The sequence below is a fragment of the Sus scrofa genome, chromosome 13, assembly GCF_000003025.6.
Source record: "Sus scrofa isolate TJ Tabasco breed Duroc chromosome 13, Sscrofa11.1, whole genome shotgun sequence".
NCBI lineage: Eukaryota > Metazoa > Chordata > Mammalia > Artiodactyla > Suidae > Sus > Sus scrofa.
In genome coordinates, this window is record NC_010455.5 from 145,563,172 (window position 1) to 145,586,386 (window position 23,215).

General features: G+C 39.6%; 1 protein-coding gene across 49 annotated transcripts in view; it reads left to right on the forward strand.

Annotated features, from left to right (window-relative positions):
• The window catches only part of ZBTB20 (zinc finger and BTB domain containing 20), an 812,500-nt gene that overhangs the window by 707,351 nt on the left and 81,934 nt on the right, over positions 1–23,215 (forward strand). For 2 of the 49 annotated variants that reach the window (XM_021071262.1, XM_021071285.1), the window contains one exon: positions 13,851–13,925. The exons of 46 other annotated variants lie outside the window; for them this stretch is intronic. The gene's annotated coding sequence lies outside the window, so the exon portion shown is untranslated. Of the gene's footprint in view, positions 1–1,215; positions 13,926–23,215 lie in introns of those variants that run through there. One more of the 49 variants, XM_021071275.1, reaches the window with a different exon arrangement.

Here is a 23,215-nt window from a genome sequence, read left to right on the forward strand (position 1 = left end):
GACTCTCAAGAACGAAAATTGAACATTGCGTATATTCTAGAACATGGCATAAATTCCAGAAACTACTTTTTTATTAACATCCTTTGAGCCTCTGTAGGAAGTAACCCTATTCTCCAGAGTTTTTGAAATAAAGTGCTTTCCTTTGCCAATTATGAGAGCCAGAACGTGGGTTCATAGACTGTCTTTTTTCAGGAAAACAGCAAGGAAGGGTACAGAATCTACACAATAGCCTAGCCCAGGTTTTCTATCTCAAACAAAGCTTAGATTTGAAATTTATGTCACCTATAATAAAATCTACATGTGCATTTTACATGGAAGTAATTAAGTACAAATGTGTAACAGCCATTTTTGTGTTTTTGTTTGTTTCAAAATACCAGAGGTGATTAGGCCATATTATGAACTAATTACTTACTTTATTTAAGTTGAAATGAGTTTTTGAGTTATACAAGGGCCAAAACAAGAACTCATTAATCCATTCTGCACATCACTGAAAGGAACGAGACAAAGAAGTTTACGCCTTTATTTTATTGTGTTACAACACACCAATATTTTAAACACTGATGAGGACCCAAGTGGTCAAAACATCAGTATTTGGTAAGAAAATAAAACACATGAACTCTTTTTTTCCCCCACCATTTACTCCTTTCAGTGGTATGCTGAAATTCAGAATGAATACCAAAGGGACTAAAATGGTGTGTCTTTTTTAGTACATTTTCCTATGGAAAATTTAAAAGACTCTACAAACATATTTGAAAACAGTAAATACATAACTTACAAAACTCAATATTTTCTTAAATTTGGAAGTAAACCACAGTCATTCTGGGGCTTGGGACTCTGTACACTAAGTTTCAAACCAGAGCATATTTTGGTATTTTGATGGTTGAGTTATAACCCCCTGAAAAGAGGGACTGCTTGTGTGCAGTAAGGACAGCTGCCTGCGGAACTACAAAACGGAGCTACTAAAATAAAACCAGTGTTTACTTGTCACTGCCGGCCAGCCCAGGAGACGTGAGACTCAGTAGACCTCAGAGGCGGAGCTCTGTCAGCCCTCTGTGACTGGGTTTCAGCCTCCGATCTATGCTTGGCCAGATTCTGGAAGAAGAGAAGGGAAACGCAATACACTCATGGAATCAAAAACAAAAGAAAACAAAACAAAACCCTAGATGTTCGAAGCAGATTGAAGATGTCGAAGAACATTTACGATCTGAGGTGACTTCTTCTAATGTTTGATCCTTCGCCCTCCAGGTTCTAATACCTCTTTCGAGTTAGTTTTTAAGGTATTGCCAAAGAATTCATATTACGATGTATCTGATCACACTGACCAGGTGGTTGATATTATTGTCTCAATTTATATTTGCACATGTTCTCTTAGGACATGATTCTCATTATCTGAGACAAAAGTTTAGCATATATTGCTGCCTAAATCACAGCATAGCCTACATATGGGCAAAGTCTAGACTCAAGTATTTTGCAAAGAGGTAGTGGTTCATGCTTTAAAGTATTAAAGGCTAACTTGTTTCCCACCCCTGTAGCAACTGAGGTGACCTGCAATGGAAGCAGTCTCTCTTTTCCCACATGAAAAATGAAGAGAAAATTATCTGTGATTTTCATACCTCAAATGAGTGTCATGAGGATTTGATGAGCTATTCTGTAATTTCAGATTCAGAGAATTCTTTTAGAATTAGTATCTTTTTGGAAGATTGTATTGAGAAGAGCACTTTTAAGTGATGTGTGCAGTAACTAATGGTGGCCTTATTCTTATTCCACAACTGGCTACAGCAACACCACTGACTCAATATGAGTGAAACCTGTGTTTTGAATTATTTTTCCCAGGGGCTCAGATGCATGGGTACTAGGCTCTATGATCTCTCTTGGCAGTGCTCCATTTTAACCTAAAATAGAATCTTTGACTGTGAAATAAGGTTTTTCTCTACACCAAGAAGTGTAGTCATTGAACAAATGTTTGTTGAGCAAGTGCTATGTGTGGAGCACTATACTGGGCCATCTTATTTGTAAGAAAACTGAATTTATGTTGTTAACCTCATGGAACCCATGTTCTAACCAAGAAAACCAGCCAGACAAAACCGGAGCTTTAGATTTGAAAGGAGCCTTCACTTTACAGATGAAGGCATTTAAGCCTAGACAGCTCAGTCATTTTGCCCAACTCAACACATCTAATTAATATCAAGAGCCAGAACCAGAGCTCAAAGCTGCCAGTCATCATGCTAATGTTCTGTCTACTGCATGTCCCTTCTCACCCTGAGTCAGAGGGAATGAGCTGAGCAGAGACCAACCCCACAACTTAACATTGTCAGAATTAACTTCAAGGGGCTGAGCTGACCAGTCTTCAGTGGTATTTTATCAGAAGGAAGAAACTATGAAAATTAAATGTTGGAGTTCCTGTCATGGCACAGCAGAAATGAATCCGACTAGGAACCATGAAGTAGCGGGTTCGATCCCTGGCCTTACTCAGTGGGTTAAGGATCCGGTGTTGCCATGAGTTATGGTGTAGGTCGCAGACGCGGCTCGGATCTGGCATTGCTATGGCTGTGTGAGGCATGGGCTGGCAGCTACAGCTCCAATTAGACCCCTAGCCTGGGAAACTCCATTTGCCAAGTGTGTGGCTCTAAAAAAAAAAAGACCAAAGACAGAAAAAAAGAAAAGAAAGAAAATTAAATGTTATAGTCAGTATTGCTGCAAAGGAAGATAAAGAGAGTCCAGTCAATATGTACATATGTTGTGAGACTTTTAACACAATGAGAAGTTTTTTCTCTTGAGTCTAGACAGTACCCTCTGATATTTTTCTCACATCCTCTTTGTTCTCAGGCACTTACCGGTTTTTTAGTTCAGTTCAGCAAGGACATCATGACATGGCTTTGACAGGTTCCCTGATGCTACATCCTCAGGCCTTATTTGGGGTGAGATTGTCAAATTGGTGCTGAGGGAAAGTTAAGTCTTGAGAATGGAAGTATTCTTAAATAATAAAAGAATTTATTCTCAGAGAATTATTTCAGTCCTTTCTAAATAATATCAAACCTCACTGATTTTTCATTGGAAAGTGATAAATCACTATTTGGGTAGTCTATCTCCAAGGGAATATTTGTGAAAGCAATGAGTTCCCAGTCAGTGTTTTAGAAACCTATTACAACTGTGGCTAAAATCCTGGAAAAAGAAAAAGGGGAACAGAAATGTAAAGAAGAAAATGGAAGAAGGATTATAGATGACTTTATTCTTACCTGAATTTTTAATAATACACATAAAGAGCTCCTATTTACTTATAAACATGTGCAATAATCCTGAATGTATAAAAAATAACTAGCCCCACTGTGCAAGGACAGAAATTAAGATATGGGGATTTGCCAACATATTCAAAGGCATAAATAGTTTTGAAAGTCTTGTTATTTTTATTATGGGGAACAGAAAGCTGCTAAAATACATTATCATAGCATTTAGTTTAGCAGCACTCTTACATCACGAAGTCTCCTGCAACTTCATTTAAACTCTTCAAAATATGGAGGAAACCAAGCTATTGAGGACTAAGTCACCCAGCATCTGGGAAAGTTACCCTGGATTTTTCTCTAATTCCTCTTCTCCCCTTCACCATGCTTCTCCCTGCCATCCAGATCTTTCCTGTGTTTCCCATCATTTGACTTGGTAACCCGTTTTGATAACCCAATCATCATTAGCATTATTAAGGCAGAGAGGTTGGCATCCACAACATCCTTTCACTTCTTAGATGTTACTGTCATTGAAACATATGAGTTTAGATTAGGAAAACTAAGAATAAATCCTTAGATGGGTTGACAGAGAAGAAAGGGTTGCTGTTAGGATAAATTCTATTCAGTGACACTCTACTAATGTTTAACTGCATGTGTTGCTAGCCATATGCCTTTACCCTCTCATGATCTGCTTGCTTCTTTTGTACCTTCTTAATGACACCTGAGGTCATCTTATGTAAAGTTGTGGATGTTCACATAGTTTCTTAGCAAGAAACTGCTATCCACATAACTTAGATATGGAGAAAAATGAAGAACAAGACTTTATGTGGTTATAATAGCTGACTCTGGTCATTTTAAGCTGTTTATAGGTCACTGGGAAGAAAAGAGCAACAGTGAAGTAGCATAGCTTTGGAAGCAGGTAATCCTGAGTTCAAATTCCAAGTCTGCCACTTACCAGGCCCGGGTGACCTTTGTTGAATCACTTCCCCTCTCTGAACTTCTCTGATCCTTAGTTCTCTCATCAGTTAACATGGATATGATAACAATTGATAGAGAGAAAGACATGACTTATGCATGTGACTGTAGGTTTGAGAATTTGTGGCACTTCTAGCCCAGCATGCCTGCTATTGGTACTCCAGTTAGCCCCTAGTTTGTCATGAGAAAAGCCCATGGACCTTTCAGCTCAGCATTCACCTTCTGATCACAGGACCAGGAAATTGTTATGTAGGACACAATTGTCCTTTCCTAAATCCAAGAATTATGCTTTCCTCCAGGCATGCTAGTTTTCCCTGAATAAACCACTATAGACTTATTATCCATGAATTTAGCTAGGCCTTCGAGATACTATTCCTGTCGTCAACGTTTAATGAATTTTAAAGTTTACTGTATAAAAGCCTTTTTTTTTTTTTTACTTTGTCTTAAATTATTCCTTTTAAAAAGTCATAAGATGTTTTCTAATTCACATATATTAGAATCTGATAAACAAATCCACAGTATTCACTGTACCCAGGCCTTTCATTTTTTAATAGACATTTTATCATATTCCTTCCTGGATTTGGTCATTATAAATGGAAGCCTTCATTTTCTGTCATGATCATTTTCATTGATTCTGAGCTTTCGCCTATTCTTATTTATGTATTTTTGTTTGTTTATTGAAGTACTTCATCCAGAAACAGTGTCCACAAATGGGCTACCATTATCTTCTACTAGAGTTGTTATCATTTGACTCCCCCTTCCTCTGTCAAAATTACATCCTAAGTATGCTCTGGGCTCAAACCAGAATGATCTTAATGTGAACACAATTGTATTTGAGCCAAGGTTCAGCTTCAAGGCAGCTGGCAAAATGTTTAACAAACAGGTCCAAAAGGAAGAATCATAACAAAATGTGATTCTCTCTGTGGCAAAGTGAGAAACTTGCTTGAAGGGAAAGGTAGAGACTGAAATTTTTGCTCATTTTGCAGATCCTAAGGCAGAGGGACAAGGTTATGCTTTCTATCCAGTTTGTTCCACTGGAGCTGGAACTTGGACTTGGAGCCCTAGTGGGTCCAGAACCAAGTCTAGGTTGAGCTGGCTAACCCGGGTGGCAGTGAAAGGCTGGGACAATTTGGACATTTTGACAATTCCAGCAGAAATCTGCAACTAAAAAGCTTAAACCTGCTTACTTCTACATTAGCATCGCTAGCACGAAGTAAGATTTGAACTTTACATGACTCATTGTGAGTGGGTGGCAACCTACTGTGGAGGCAATCTGTGAACCCGAGGTCAACATCCTGGTGAGAAATCTCTGCAGGTAGCAAGGGATACAGCCAGTCAGCACTGAGATAGAAGATCCATGTCCTCTTCAGCTTAGTCAGAGCACTTCCTGCTTTGTTTCTGATCCTGTTTCTAAGGATATTTGGCACAGTGTTTGGCTTGTACTTGGCACCACCGTCTTTGGGAAATAAGAATGCCTTACATGTGTACAGTGCTCTGGAGAACAGTTTTACACAGAGTATCCTTCTTGTTCCCTCTCAACTCTATTGTAACTGTTCATGTTCCCATTTTATGGATGAGGAAAACTGATGGAATTATATGTGCAAGTGTAGCAAGTAAGTTTTAGAGCAAGGACTGCTCTTAGGTCTTTTCTGTGTCACTACCACAATGATTTAACAGGTCATCTCCAGACACCATCCTAAAAATACACTTTTTTTCCATTTTCCCCTAAATAGACTTGCTTATACTTATTGTTGATCAGAACTGTTTGGGAGAGCAACAAGCCTCATGAGATCATCGTGAAAATGTGGGCTTTTAATACCCATAATACCAATAACACAGAGATTTCTCTGTGTTTCCACCATCCATAACATGGGGAGGATGTTCAATGAGCCTAGCACGGACCTTATGTCTGGACATTCAATCTGGAGAAGAGGTCGTCTATCCCAACTCTTCCTTCTCTTCCTGAATTTCCTTTCCATTAAAATCTCACTCCCACTCCTCAATTCAAATAATATTTAATAACTTTAATATTTTAATAACTCAGGGGCAGCCGTACCTCACATCTTTCTGTGCCCTTCCCTTCCTCCTAAGGGGCAGAATCCCTGAGTGATCCTAGTAAGTTCTGAAAAGCCTTAGCCGGGTAGATAATGGGTAAAGATCATTGCATTTCAGCTCCCTGATCCATTACACTCCTGCCTTTCACCAGCATGCAGAGCCTCGTGTTTTTTTTTTCTTCTAACAGAATAAATTAAATATGAAAGAGAAGGACTAATGTAATTCAAATAAACATGTTAATGACCCTATTTTTCCATTTGGTAACTAGACCGGATGTGGTGGAATGCCAGTTTTTTACTGAGCCTGTAATTTAAAACTTTCAACAAGGACACTTTTTTCCCCTTTTATTTCCATCCTCCACTCCCACCGCCTTTTATTCTTACAGACACTCCTTACTGTCCAATTAGTTTTGGAACACGAAAACTGTCCTCATGGCTGCCTGGAGTCACTGGGGACCTGGGCTGGTTTATCTCTGTGGGATGGCTTGGAAGTCTCGGGTTTCACTGGCGATTTCCCTGCTAGAGCTCTGTGCTGTTGGTGGGATGCGCACAAGGAGGGGGCACGATTCACACACCTCCCCTCTGGCCCCCGAACCCCATTTTGTGAAGTTTTGATGATGTTTTGCCTGCACATGCTTTGCTGCTCTGGGCGGTGCTTGCACATCACATTTGGAAACGGGGAGAGTTTAGTGTGTTGTTAACCCTGTCAGTAGCCATCCGTTCCAGTACACTTTTCTACGACTCAAAGCCATCTTCTGAAAGCTTGTTATCATCCAACTGAACCTCTTCCTGACTCAATGTCCCCCACATGACCCCTGAGTTTCTTTCTTTCCCTGTCCAACTCTAAGCTCCTTGTCTCCCTCTGCACCCCAAGAGTAGTCATGTTCCCCAGTATCCCCTAGCCCTCCTCCAGAAAACAAAACCCAAAATGAAGCCCTTTCTCTCCTCCAAATTTCTTACTTGCCACCTGCCTGCTACATTCACCCCTCCATTAGCTATAGACCCTGACTTTTCTCCAAAAGTGTGTGTGCATTTGATCCCTAATTTCTCTTCCACCCCCAAAATGTGCTGTCCCTTTGGCGTTTTACCTGCTAGAACCAGCTCTCTTGTTTCTTTTGCTTTGGTCAGTTTCCAGTGTTTGAAGGAAAACTTTTTGATCTGAATACATTTCCGTTTTTTTTTTTTTCCCCCAATTTACATGGGAGGGAGGAAAGGAGGGGAGAGGGGGCTCTGGCCCTGTTACTTCCTGTTTGTTTTGGTTCTGGAGAATGCAGACCATCTGTGCCTCTCGGAAACTAGTCTACAGCCATCGTGCTGATTCCGATATTTAACTTCTTAGTTTTTCCCTTGTTTCTCTCTAAATAATTTTCTATTCCTTCTCCAAAAACTCCAAACCCCTCATTAAATATTTCTTCCTGAAATTTCTTATCTTAATAGTACCTCTGGATACAGTTCCATTCCCATTAAGGCCAGGATTCAAATTAAGTAAACAATAATGGGAGAGGAAAAAAAGAGAGAGAAGGGAGAGAGGAAGGAGTAGGCGAAAGAAAAAAAAAAAAGTAGGTTCACTTTTTAGAAATGGATTTTACCGATTCCCAGTTCCTGTGTCCTCAAATCCATCGTTGAGGTTCAGCCTCACCTGTCAGGTGGACTTGCATTTTTCTGAAGACACATCTGTGGATGTTGGATCTCTCTAAGAGTGATCAGAGAGAGTCCCTCAGGAGTTTATTTTTCCAGCCACACAGTTTTTGGTTAAGGTCGTACTCTCTCATCATAACCAAGGCGGTTATTTCCCACAACTGGTAGAGAGCTCTCTTTTTAGAGAGCTGCTCACCAAATCCCAACATGTAGTCACCTTATGTAAAAGTCCTGTGCTCTGGATTACAGTTTTCATGCAGTTTCACCCACGAAGGTCTCAAAGAAACTAAATCTTCCTTTGGTAGGTGACTCTTAACTCCATAATAGATGAAAATTCAACTTTTTTTATAAAACAAATAAGCTGATTCCAGAGTAGCAAATTCCCATCTTCATGTCAAATGTCATTGCAATTTAGGACACAGTATTCTCCCCATTCATCTTTAAAAAAAAAAAAAAAAAAAAAAAGACTTTGGTTTCTTTTCCCTTTAGTACTTAAGGTCAGAATTTTAAAAACTAAATGGATTCCAGGCTTCAAACTCCCAGAATTTTATTTCAGCTAGTCCAAGTTTAAAATGTGCTAGGAGCTGTGGCCTCCATGGAGCACCAGACTGGCGTAGGACTGTGGGCTTTCTGAGCTATGGCCTTGGGTCTCCATCCGCACCCCTTCAGCAGCTCCTGCTTGTTCCTGCCGTAGTGCCTTCAGCCATGAACATACCATTTAATCAGTGGTGTATGAAAATGGGCCTGGTACAGTCAGCAATAGCTAGGCCAAAATCGATTGGCTATTTTTGAAAGGAAAAAAAGAGGACAGAAAATTGCTCTTTTAATCTAGGTAAATCAAATCGTGCCTGCCTGCCTTCCACCTGTAGCTAAGTGCAGGCAAGAACATTTGGATTGATGACAGTATTTCTTTGTGCTTCTTTATTCGTGCTTATCCACTTGGGGTAAAAGCACCAGGGTATCTTCAGAACTGAGTTGTCAAATTCACCTGAGAAGGCTTGTGCTCTTTTCCTCCTAGGGGAAAAAAAAATGTATCTTCCCTTTTGCCCCTTTGAACGTATTCTGCTTTGATTCAAGATTTCCCGCCTTTTTTTTTTTTTTCCTCCCATGAAATCATATCTGACTGTGACATCACAGTGTGCTTCTTTGGGCAGCCTTGTGATATAGGGGGGTGAGAACCGTAACTGGGTTAACGGAGCGCATCCGGAGGTTGGGCTGGTGCTGCTCTCCCACTAGGCAGCCCTGCCCTAGGCCGTGCAGAAGCAGCAGACACCCACTTGGGAGGAGCTCTTTTCCCCACCATGGGTTCTTTTTTAAACTCTGGGGCTTTCTCTCTCTCTCTCTCTCTTTTTAATATATTACTAACCAATGAAATTAATTTTTTAAAAGAAAGCTGGGTTTTGTTTTTCAAACTGCAAGGAGGGAGAGGGTGGGGAGGTGGGAATGTACTGGCAGGTTTGTTCTATAGCATTGATTTGTAACCAACAAAGGAAATGTCTACTTATGAGACACGAATCAATGCAGCCAGACTGCAAAAGTGCAAACAGAGATGTGAGAAAATTATTCAGTCGTTAGTCTTTTGGAATGTAAAACATGGAGTCTTTGGATCATTCCAATACTCAAAAAAAAAGTATATCATTGGAAGGAAGGGGAGACCACAGTGACCGGTTCTAATTCTGTCAAGTTTTTTCTCTCATGATTATGGAAAGGTCAAGCAAGATTATAAGATTCCTAAAGGATTAGCAATGTTAGGAATGAATTTCAGAACTCATTAACCATGTTCTCAAGTGCTGTCATGGAGAACGGGTGGAAGACCAATGTACAACCTTGGTTGCTATCAAATTAACAGTTTCTCGCAAACCCTCTTGATCCAAAAGTAATCTATAACAAGTAGTCCTGGCACTTACTTAGTATTTTTATCATAAAAGCACATGACAAAAGTCATCAAAGAAGTCAAACAAGTAAAAATGTAACTATAGGAAGCCAAAGATGTCTATTTTGTACAACTTTACCAGTTTGGATAAACTGGTAAAAAAAAAAAAAAAACCAATCTGAATTGCCTGAAAGTATGAATCATGGAATATTTTATTGTGGTTTGAACTGAGATTTCAAAGTGTTAACAGGCAGAGTTTCTTATGCACTGACTTCAATAAATAAGAATTGTCAGTAGCATATCAGGTATGTATATTTTTAAATATTTTAAGTTTTTGTTTTCCCCTCCTAGAGGTTAAACAAGGCTTTCCCTTCTCCCTCCCTCCCAACAATCTTCCCACTATTAGCTTATTTAGAAATCCTATTTTCAGAGTTAGGAAAGAGGTAAATTTCAACAAAATCCCTACCCCAACTGTCACAGATTATGAATTACCCTGATTTCTCCTTTAGAGGAAAGGGGAAAAAGATGATCAGATGTTACTTTTCTGAATGCTTAAGTTAACATAAATAGATTTATGATTTTTAAATGTTTTTCTAATATCCAGTAAAGCCAGAGCCCTGTTCAAAATCTAGGGGAAAATTGGAAGACCAGAGAGATTTTCTAACTTGACTGTATACTTTTGCTTCCTTCCCCATGATGAAGTCAATTACCAAGACTCTCCCACCTTATCCTAAAAAACATGCTATTTCTTTACTTCTCTATGTTATCACCACATGTTAGCTACATTGCCCCCATAGAAATCGAGAGGGTGAAATGGAATGGATCATAGACCTACAAATAAAGTGATTGGGAATGGATCTCTGGGTAACCCTTTTGAAAATAAGAACCCTTGACCTTCAAACATCAAAATGAGCGTCCCCAAGTTTCCAACCAAACCCTTGCAGGCAAGGTTGTCTTTATAGCACTCATTTATATCTGATTTTCCAATCCAAAACAGACAGAAAATACACCTAGCATAAAGGGTTGGAAGGAGATGGCTTCTAAAAATTGGGACAGTAACACTAATGAGCTATGGCAGTGGATCCCAGGCTGCAGCTCCTATGGCTGTTAGACTGAGCAGTAAGAGATGAGGCTGATTCTCAAGAGAAATAAAAGTGTTATAACTGAAAAACAGGAGCAATGGGTATTTACAAGGATGGCCCAATACCATAGGAAAAACTGTAAATGCTATCAGCCTATTCTGTTTAAGAAACACAGGGATAGGTAAATGTTTTCTATTTGAAAAAAAAAAAAAAAGTGTAACTCATACTTTATTGCTTAAAAAGGCAAGTTTGTGTCATTAAAAAAAAAATATATGGAACATTTCATTCCCCAGGATAGCTTCTTTTATTCTTTTTTTTTAATTTGGAAAAAAATGAGACATGGTTTCATAGTGACATTAAAAACCAATCCAGCCAAAACTACTCAAGACAAACACCTTAGAAGGAATGATATTTATTCTTGAATATTTGTTCTAGTCTAGAGTTCTTAAAATAAAGATGTTCTCTGTCATTGATCTTAGTTATATAATGTTATGTTGTCATCTGGAGTAAGGCAGAGTTGCTCATATTTAGCTGGTTTACTTTGTAATGCGTCATTGTAAGTGACCAAAAGCATGGTACAGGAAGTTGTTTGTGTGTTTTTTTTCATTGCTTATGCAACTTCCAAGCAGAAAATGTTCTTGAGACCAGATGGTAAAGAACAGTCAATTGCAAGTTCTATTCTCCAGATGTATTGATGTTTCATGTCTTCTTGAAGCCAGTTCAAATACATTTGTAAATTCAAGTCTTAACTTTTAGTAACCCTTTCACTTCTGCCAGCCCTATTTCAACTGACCAAGAACTCAACTAGAATATCTGATTACAGGCTCTCTGCAGCCATCTGTACTATGGAGTGGCAATGCCACGGCCCCATATTTCAGCCGGGTAAAAGTTCACCACATGTGCTTTTGCTCATATCCGGTCACTGAGCTACAGTGATAGCTATGTGTTTATGTTTACGGTACCAAATCTCTTTTCAACTTGATCCTTTCCAAGAGAGCACTTTGTAAAGACATTTTTTTTTTTTTTTTAATTTACCCTGTTTCTACTTGGCGTGTAGGTTTTTTTTTTTTTTTTTTTTAATCTGCTCAGCAATTTGAGAGTTTGCTTGGAACACAGATGAGTTAAGATAAAAAGCTGTTTTTGAAAAAATGTCTCTAGTAAGTAAAAATGAAGATACTATATCTGAATGAATGTGAAAAGTTGTCCCCTTGTATATTTTTAAAGCTTCCCAAATCATCCTCAGTTCTCAGCCAAATGCAACCTACCCAGATTGTCTTCAGGAAAGTAGCAATTCACAGAGCTTTGCAGTTACCCGTATATCAAACAGCACTCTCTCCCCAGTCCCTGCTCACAGCTCCACCATTTTAGAATATGGTGAGATATGCCAGAGCCCTGCCATCTGTTTAATGGGCTAATTATGTTTACCACATGCCTACTTCACAGGAATACCATGGGCGAGGTTGCCAAACATCATACAAATATATATGTTTGTATATATAGATATAAAAATATACACATAAATAAAATCATATACATGTATAACAGCATCCAGCATTTCTTAGTTCCATTCTATCTTTTGCTATCAGAATATATCATGGCCCATCACTGAAGCCCAGCTAGGCACTGGCAGAGTTTATCTTTAATACATGGTGTGGCCATCAGGCTGAGGGGGGCTGGGGAGAGAGGAAATTCAGATTTTATACACACACCCCTGTTTTTGCCTTTTTATTCTGTGCCCCATTTTCTTTCTATTAGAATCTTACTATTGTAGCCTCATAATGAATGCAATCAAACTTCATGATAGTGCACATTGCTGTATTCAGTGTCTTAACCATTTCTTTTAAGAAAGAAGATCTCTGTTCCTTTATTTAGGGGGGGAAAAAAAAAAGTTCAGGCCATCCTAAAAATGTCTCTTCTGTACAGAGCTACAACTTTTCTTTACAAGGCTACAACTATTCTTTTATGTGCCAAAGCTGCTATAGTGGGCCTGTTCTTAAAGCTAGCATTGTTCTTTCCTTTTATGAGGATCCTGAAACTCTTTACAGTCTTTTTCTCCAGTGTTCTCTGAGACCTTCTTAGATACGTGCTCTCAGTGACTCCAGTTATGACAAGGGTTAATTATCAGTTGTCAGCCATGAACATTGTCACAGGGCTCCAAGTTGGGTCAACCTAAGTTGCTTCTTGGAAATGGGGCTTGAACTAGGTGGGTCTTGAAAAATAGGGGGAATTTGGGAGTGTGGGATGGCAGTAAAGGGAAGCAAATAGGGGGCATCCTAGGTAAAGGGAATTAAACCAGCAAAGGAAGAGGACAGAGATAGAAAAGAGCCATGAGTCATGAGTGACAGGAGCGCCTAGACAGGATAAGATATAAGCTCCAGCTTCTGGGTTCTCTCTGTGGCTCCTCTGTCTATGTAAAGCTAGCTCGGCAAGCTCTCTGCCTTCTTGGCTTTGAGGACTCAGTAGCCTGAGAAATATTGGGAGAAATAACTCCGTCCATATACCAGATTGTACACCCAATAGGTAGCATTCTCCATAATGAAAAATAATAACGTTTGAAACTATCATTGATATAACATTTTATTCAGTCTTTTCTAAGATACAGAAGTATTTTTTAAAGCTTTTTTTACCCCCGAGTGTTCGAATGTTCTCTCATACCCCCTTAACTGAAGTAAATTATTCAAACAGAGCTGTTTTGTTTTATTTGTTTGTTTTTGTTTTTGCAGCTTTATTCTTACCAGGGATTTCATAAACAAGTTGGAAGAGGGAGACATAGCCAGCACATAAACATAGAAATAACCCAGTTCAATAAGCTTGAAGGAGCATGAGTGAGGGCCTGTGACAAGGGCGAGAAGAATCTTCATAAGCACAGAATGATTGTGTTTTTATGTTGGGCATGTTAAGTCCTATTTGAGGAGAGACACTGGTATGGAAAGAAAGGGAGAGTTATTCCCCTATCATTTTCTCATGTACACTGGAAAAATAACTTGAAAATTTACTGTGTGACTTCTAGAACCCAGAAACCTGAAACCCAGTGCAAACCACATAGACAGAGATCAAAGGAGAGCAACCTGTTCACCAAAACAAGGTAAACAGGGGGAACTACGCTGTCATCTTTTCTTAGTTTAAAATCATCAAATGTTGCAACTGGAAAGAATCTTAAAGACCATCAGATCTCACACTCCCACTTTATATATGAGAAAAGTGAGGCTAGGGAAAAGTTTGATGGTTTAGGAGATCTGCTGCAGCTGCCAAACATGACTGGGGACTCACATCCTCTGACTTACAGTCTGATGCCTTCCAGCCAAAGCACTCTGTCATTTCTTCAGTTTCTCTGCAGTCATTTTGGAAAATCACATTTTGCCTTCTCCCACCAACCTTGCTTTGTACATCTTATCAGAGAGCTACTTTGCTTTTCATTGAAGTTTATTTTATAATAATAAATTGCCAGATTTTTATATATGATTCCAGAAATTAAGATGGGTTCTCAGAAGTATTCCAAGTATTGTGCAAATACAGAGAAGCTCACTAGATAAATATACTGCTTTTTTTCCCCATAAGAATCCTATCGTTTCTGTAAAAATGGCATGATCATATGATTAGATTTTTCAGGGTCCTGGAGTTCCAGATGTTTGTTGGAATGCATAAATAGGTCAGACCAGATCTGCATTCACCCCCTCTGAATTGTCCCTGAGGTTTGTTTTTTTTTTTTTAATGGTCACACCCATAGCATATGGAAGTTCCTGGGCCAGGGATTGAATCCAAACCACGGCTTCGACCTATGCCATAGCTGCGGCAACTCAGGATCCTTTAACCTGCACCAAGCTGGGGATAGAACCCCTGCCTCCATAGTGACCTGAGCTGCCGCAGTTGGATTCTTCACTCACTGCACCACGGCAGGAACAGAAGGAACTTCTTTTTTTTTTTTTTTTTCCTGAGAGATGTTCTTAAACTGCAGTGACTTTGTAAGGAAGTCCTTCCCACTGCTGCCAGTATCACCAGTTCCTGCTGTCGTCATCATGGTCAGTTACTACATCCAGATTGCCTATCAGATTCAAAAAAAGCTGTACTAGTATTTCACTGATATTTTATTCAGTGTTAGAGGAGAAAGAACATGGTGAGAGTCTGGCATAGCCCAGCTCCCTTCTGTGAATAAAGAATCCATCACTGACAATAGGCATTCAATAAATGCTTATTGAAGGTGGGGGCGTGGGGGGGGGAGCATCCACCATTTCTCTTTTTCAGAAAAAAAAGAAAATCTCTAGGTCATTTGAAAATATTAACTCTGAGCTTCTGATACAATGTCATGTGATTTGTTGCATCACATATGATTATTATGATCTACTTGTCAGCAACAATCCCAAAATATTCTTACTGTTGCAGTGCAAAATAATATAATAACCCACTCTCACATTTTAAATGTGTCTGGTCCACCAAGTCCTTGTTCAGGTGCCAAACACACCATTGGGAAGGAACTGGTTGACATAGTGCCCTGAAATTTTGGGTGGGTATAATTGCCTCGCAGGTGCATAGAAGAGCCAGGTTTTCGAGGCCAAGAGAAGAAGGGGGAAACCACCTACTCTTCCAGAAGTAGGAATCATTCCACAATATATTCACAGTAGTTAGAGGGAAAAGCCTTTCATGGCATCTCAAGGCTGTTTTTGGAGGTTCCCAGGCTAGGGGTGGAATTGGAGCTGCAGCTGCTGGCCTACACCACAGCCACAGCAACGTGGGATCCAAGCCTCATCTGCAACCTACACCACAGCTCATGGCAACACCGGATCCTTAATCCTCTGAGGGAGGCCAAGGATCAAACCTACGACCTCATGGATGCGAGTCAGATTTGTTAACCACTGAGTCAGGACGGGAACTCCCTCATGGTTGTTTTTATTAAAACATTTAGCCCACAAGTGTACTAACTCTAAGAGCAATTTAATTCACAAAGTGAATGTAATAGGAAGAGTCTAGCCCATTAGCCACATTCCACTGCTGTGGTCCTCTTGTCCTGGGTGATGTAGTGGTCAAGATCCCTACTGTTCTGCATTTGGGCATTTGTGAGAAAAAAATCTAGGACTCATTTCCTTCAGAGACCATATATCCAAATGGCACAGAGCAAAGACTACTAGATAGAAGTCATAGAGGTTTTACTATCGACTTCTGTCAGGTTTGCAGGCGGAAGTAATAGGACATTAGTCATTTTCCTTCCTCTTCCTCTCTCTTTTCTTTTTTTATTCTTTTTCTTTCTCTCCTTTCCTCCTTCTATTCAAAACTCTTTGCTTATAGATGTGGGGAGTATTCCAAAAAGAAATAGGCAGAATAAAAACTAATTTGAGAGCACAAGCAACCATTTTGACATTGAAGTATATCCATATGCCTTTTTGTATTCCTAAATAAATGAAGAGTGAGCAGAGCACGAAGAGCGTGTTGGCTCTCCAAGTGGGTGTGTCCTAAGGTTTTCTTTGGTTTGAACCAGCCTAGTCCTCTGTTTCATGTTATTAAACAATCAAAATGGAAAGGAAGTTTTCCTTCTGTGGTCCTAGCCCAGATGAGTGGCAAGATATAGCCTCTTTCTGTAATTTTCCATCAAGTCCTCCCCGGTCCAATTCATATGATATCATCTAGAGCTACTATTTTGCATATGGCAAAAACATAGCCTATGGTGATTTTTCTTAGGATGGCCATGATGAGGCAATGAGGAAAGGGAGACATGCATGTTAAAAATTTAAATTATTTTTTCCTCATACACTTTTTAAAACTTTTGCTGAGGTATAGTTGATTTACAATGTTATGTTAATTTCTACCATACAGCAAAGTGACTCGATTATACATGTCTTTTCTTTTCCATTATGGCTTATCGAGAATATTGAATATAGTTCCCTATCCTATATATAGGACCTTGTTGTTTATCCATTCTGTGTACAATAGTTTGTATCTGTTAATCCCAAACTCCCAATCCTTCCCACCCCCTCCCCCTCAGCAACCACAAGTCTGTTCTCTATGTCTGCGAGTCTTTCTGTTTCATAGATAAGTTCATTTGTGTCATATTTAAGATATACTTTTTAACTTGCTATCTAGAGCCTATTTTCTCAATCAAATCAGTGATTTAAAGGAGAACTTACCTTCATAGTTTTTTGAGTCATTTTTTTCAACCCGCTTATTATATTGCTTTTTGGTAAGCACCTTAACAGGTAGCTGAGTGGGGAAATCATATATGAAAAGACCCAATCGTGTCTTTTAGGGGAGAGATGATGCTAACAGGAAAAACACAAGTCTTCAGATGCAAGGTTCCCCCTCTCAAAGAAAGTGGCTCAGGTAATAGTGCCCAACATGCTATAGTTAGCAGAATGGGATGCTACAGCCATGTTTTCAGTTGTTTTTCACTCTTGGGAATTTTACGCAATGACTATAGCCAAGAACCTTTGAAATCTCTCTCTCTCTCTCTCTGGCCACACAAAAAGGAGAGGAGAAAAAGTCCTTGGAAAATTAAACCTTTCAGGTGCCAGCTAGTAGCCAATCCAGTGAAACTTCTACCCCCTTCCTACCATCTTCACTCTCTCTGTCTTTGGGGACTTATACTGCGGTGGAATGCTAGAATTGGTGTCTGTCTGGTGTGTTTGGAGTTTCTTGCTGTTTCGAATACTTTGAAAAAAAATGCTTATCTCCTACAGTCTATGAAACTAGTTTAGTTAAACATGTTGGTCATCAGGCCCTGTGACGCAAGATTATTCAATATGTTTTAAAATCCTCCCTCCTCAAAATCAATTGTGCTGTCCGCTTTCTCCCTCTGCCTCCTCCCTGCCCGTTTCACTTTACAGTGAGGCATTGGGAGTAGAGTGTGTGTGTGTGTGTGTGTGTGTGTGTGTGTGTGTGTGTGTGTCTGGGAGGAAGACAGACTCCCTACCTGTAAATGGCTTGCTATTATTAGACGTTCAGTTACTAGGGGTTATGTAAGACAATTGAAGCTCTGTTTTTTAACAGAGACATGATTCATGCTGCTTGTAGTAACAGTAACCACCTCCAAACGAGACAGAAACCAGACGCAGACAAAGGCTGGAGAAATCAATGCTGACTTGGTACAGCCCTTCTGCTGATACCCTCTGCCTTTCAATCAGAGCACTTAGGTTATCAGGAGAGGAGGCTCCTGCTCTTTCTGGGTCTGTCTGTCTCCTGGGGCTGCCAGGTGAAATCATGTGGGCTAGAGATGTGTGCCAGGGAAAACTGGGCCTCGGGAGCAGTGATGTCTGACCTTCCTCCCCACCTTCCTGTTCAGCCCTCCCCAGGGTCTCCTCAGTGTTTCAGACACACCTGGAGGAACAGTGATTGTCACCTGCACTGTGACGCAGAATTCTCTGTGGCTTCTACTCAGCAGAGTTGAAATTGGAGTGTTTGGCTCACCCACTCAAATAACTTTGCTCCAGTGACACTCTGCAGCATGCAGGAAGGGGTGAGGATGGAGCAGGATTTGAGCTGGTGCCAGTGCTTTATTACAGCTTCTCCCAAAACCTGAATGGAAGAGGACTGGCTGGCTGTGTGTGTGGACACACACTGGGGCCCTTTCCTCATTCCTCCATAGCCGTGCTTTGAGACAACATTGATTTGATACTTCACAAAATGCAAGGCACTTCCACATGCATCAGCTTATTTTAGCCTCACGATTTTGGGAGATAGGCCAAGCACACATTATTAATCAATACCGTTTTATGGGTGAGATGTTTTATGGCTGGAAGGTAATTTTGTCACTCATTGATTCCTTGTCCCTGATTTTATAAGATTCAGAAAAGTTAGTGACTTGACCATGGTCACACAACTAGTACTTACTTACCAGACCGGAAGAGACAAGGGAGCTCTTCTGATTCTCCATCTAGTGCTCTGCTTCTCAGATTTGCTAAAAAGCTTGTTGGCAGCCATGGCATTTTGGGGATAAAAAAACAATTTTCTGCTGAAAACCTTGGTGTTTAGATTAAGCCCTACCACTTACTGGCTGGACAACTTAAACCTTCTTCCCCTACTCCAGTCTTCACCTCTCTGTAACTCACGATGAGGAGAACTCACTTGCAAAGAGTGTCCATGAAACTACCACAGAGCCTTTGATCTAAATCAGTGCAGGCCGCCAATAGTATTCCCCCACTGTCTTCACGAGTGTGACATCCAGGAGAGAGATGTAGAGCTCTCAAGCTTCACCTGCATAAATGTAAACTAGCTAACTTTACAACAAAAAGAAGAAACTAAGTCTCTTTACTACGGAAGCTACCCATAGTGCTCAGAAAACAACAGCCTTGACACAGTGGCCTATGACACATTCAAAAGGCAGGCCACTCTTCATTTTCACTCTCAGATGTGTAAATTGTCCAGAAAGGCAACTCTAAACAGGGTTTAAGAGAAAAGTAGCCATTTAGCTTTACCCACCCAATAACCTCCCACAATAAAAATTCCAGTTTTAAAAATACTTAGTATTGATTACTACTAATAATAAATACTCTAATGCATTGTTACGAATTTTAACTAAGGACCAGCACAGTATTTTCTATTACAGTATTTTTACCATCATCCTACTATTTTCATCCATTGTATAATACAGCCTCTACCTATTTTGAAGTAAACCTAAGTAAACATTCTCATTTAGAAATGATTTTTAATTAAATCTTTTGTTTGTATACTACTTTTTATCCAAGAAGGGAGCAAAATATTTCACAGACTGTACCTTAATGAAATGCATTTTATCCTCTACCAAAACATGAAAATCATGTGTTGTCACAGCTTTAAAGAAGAAAGCTATACTCTCTTTCTCTCGTAATAAAACTCCCTGACTAGGCATAAAGAGACCAAATTTCTTGTCCTAACCTCACTACTAGGGAATCCATTAATCCTAACTTCAGAAAACATCTAGACTGAAAAACTCAAAGCCCCTTAATATCTGGCTATTGCATACTCACCTGAGACTTGAAACCTGCTCGGTGGTCTATGTGATTTGGCAGTTGAAGAGCTTTATGGGAATGATGGCATTCATTATGTGAGGGTTACATGTTGTGCTAGTAGCAGCCACGCTGTCTGGACCTCTTTGGTGCAGTGTGAATCCAGACTGGCCCAGAGAGGCAGAGGCTGGAAGGTGACGGGAAAGCAGGAGCACATCCAGTCCTTTGACATCCTGCAAGTGGTTGTCACCCTGCACAATGGCATACTCTGTATCCCAGGCACAGTGACATCCCTGTGTAGGAAAATAGGTTTTTCTTTTTCATCCAGGTGCCATGATTTAACGTCACGAACGATGATTTCATTACTGGAAAGCAGCATTTGTTCCACTGGTTCCTTTTGTGGGTCTTCTGATGGTCCCAGATTATTTTAGCCTTCTCTCCATTTGGTATCATCTAATGCAAAGTCTTATCTTCACCTAAGAACAGAACGGCCTTTGCTCTTCTAGATCTAGCCTTCATTCCCCCAAAGCATATGCAGAGGTGATGATGGTGATGGGGTGGTGTTTCTTCCCTATATTCACCTGGGCATTAAGCATATTCGACTGCCCTCATAGCTATAGAAGTCATGTTTTGCTGTAACATGCCCCATTGTCAATTATTTCTATCCGTAGCCACCAGAACATGGTTATAACCCCCTACTGTTGCACAAAGAGCAAGCCTAGGTGCTGGAGTTTCTGCCATGTGTTAACCAAGGTCTGTGCTCTAGAGAATTTACATTCTCGCCAGTGATAGAGGAAACAGGGATTAAACTATAACCACTTATCGAAGTGCTAAATGAATAGCAGAGGTCAACATGGGCTGAGACAGTTTTCACAAGGAAAATTTTCATGAGAGATACACGATTAGATATGGGAAAGGCCTTCCATTGAAAGAAGGGAAAAGCCTAGGCAAGAAAAAGGCCATAGAGGGCTTCCAAGGCACCAACATGGTATGTTCAGGGGCTCAGATACAAATGAACTTAGTCTTTCTGACACCCTATAGGTTAACTGGTTTAGACCAAATGGAGTACTGACAGAAAGGAAATCTGAGAGGGATTATTTGATATAGATTTGGTGAACTAACATATCTAGGCTAAAGTGTTTGGAACCAAGGGAAATCCATTAAAGCATCTTTTCTCTAAGCATATTCTAAAGTTAACAAATGGGCCATTAGAAATACAAGGGAGTGGGGTTGGTTCCATAGTCCCATAAGTTTGGATCAGCATCTTTAATAACCTTATGTGAATGATAAGTTTACAAGAGAGATATAGGGTATTCAGCATTTCCTGCATTTATTTTTTCAAGGAACTTTTTTTGAGGTTCATCTTGAAGTTCTAATGTTCTGTAAAATTCACTTTGAGACATACCACCTGGAAAGATTTTGAAGGGCAGGAGTGGATGACAGAGTAAAAACACTATATCGTGATGGTTAATGTAGCACCGTTATAAATGGATATGTCATCAAGTATAGAGAAGAAGATATCACTGATGGAACCATAGGGAAGGATAAAGATCAGAAGTAGAGAGGATAACCTCCAAGATAGGAAGAGAATATAGAAAAGGTATCAATGTATCTTGAGGAAACAAAATGATAAAAATTCAGAGACCCTAGAGAAGGAGATGAGAGCCATGAGCTTACTACACTGGATGGTCTAGATCCTCTTACTGATGTAGGAGGCAAGGCCATCAGCTGAAACAGAGAATGAAGAATGGGAATTGATAAAGTAAAACATGTGAAGGAAAACTACTGTAGGCTTGTACTTAGAAACACTGAGCAGGAGTGAGCATCTAGGGTGGTGTGAATGTGTAGGGTTTTGTACTAAGAGTTGGGGGGAAATGGTGAGTGGTGACATGGATTCATGATTGAATAACCTAAGAAGAGGCCCTGTACATGGAAGGTCAAAGGAGAAAGGAAATCTAGAGAGTTATAAGAATAGTTTTGAAATAGTTGATCATGGAGTAAGGTTAGACTGACAAAGACATCAGGTGAAGCCAGCAGCAACCTACTAAGGGACCAGGTGAAAGGAATAGGTTCCTTAGGCATTGAGGAAGGGAAGTTCTAAAGCTGGGGTTGCAACACTTGAGGTCAAAAGAGGCCTTGAAAGAGTAATTTGGAATGAGAATGAGGGCTAAGAAGTCCTGGAAAAGATGGTGATAAAGATCTGTTGAAAAAATGATAATGCGTTTTTGAATTAAAGTATTGATCAAAGTAGGGAGGGAAAACATAAATCAAGAATAGAAGGTTTGGAAAGAGGTTAAAAATGGATTTAAGAAGGCATTAGAGGACCATGATGGAGAATCTATATCATAAGCCTGTGATACAGACCTCAGATGAGGAGGAGTGGAATGAAGGCAAAAGACCAGTGGTTTAGTGATCTCAAGCTTGGTGTGAGTTAAGCCCTGGATCACTGTGGTTAAAACCTGGCCCTAGAGCCCTGCTTAGCCACCCTCTAGCTTCATGCTCTGTGCCAAAAAAAAAAAAAAAAAAAAAAAAAAAAAGGCACCTTTCCTAAACATCAGTTTCCTCATTATAAATACACAATATATAGAATATAATTCTATATTATATTCTATATATATTATACTATATACTATATGTTCTATATATAATACTATATATACTATATATTCTATACTATATAATACTATATATTCTATATATAGTATACTATATACTATGTATTCTATATATAATTCTATATTTATTCTAATATAATATATAGAATATAATTCCTGCCTCCAAAGAGCAAGTATAAGAAAGTTAAATAATATATGAAAAATGTCTAGCACAATACGTGTGCAGAGTGAGCATCTCATTAATGATAGCCACATTACTGTGGAGGTGCTGGGGGCAGGACAAGGGAAGTGATTTTCACTTGGGAGAAAGCGACAGTGTGTTCTTCCGGCTAATGCCATTTTGATGTTTCTCAGTGCTTGTTTCTCCATTTAGCCACAAAATGCAATGATTAGTCCAGAGAACGTACTCCATACAAGGTGCGTCATTTCTGATATAATACCAAATATGCTGCACCTTAAATCATCCTCACATTGGAATCTTCATTAGAGACTTTAAAATGACCTTATAACCAGGACCCGTGGCAGGCTTTCTAGACCAGAAGATTTCAGGATCAAATGACTTAGAGAAAGAATTTCCATCACCAGGTATTCAATAAAATCAGAAAAAGTACCATCATACATATAAACATGTATATAACTGTAGACATGCATATATATGTATGCGTTAAGATATATACATCTCACCTGATCCCAAAGATCTTATTTTAAAAACAAAAACCAGCTATACCTCACAGCACTAAGGCTCCTGGGATGTGCAACTCTTATTAACAGAGTTTGTGAATTGACAAAGAGGAATCAAGGTCTCTCTGGAGAAAATGAAAATAGATTTAAGAGGGAAAACAGTGGGACCT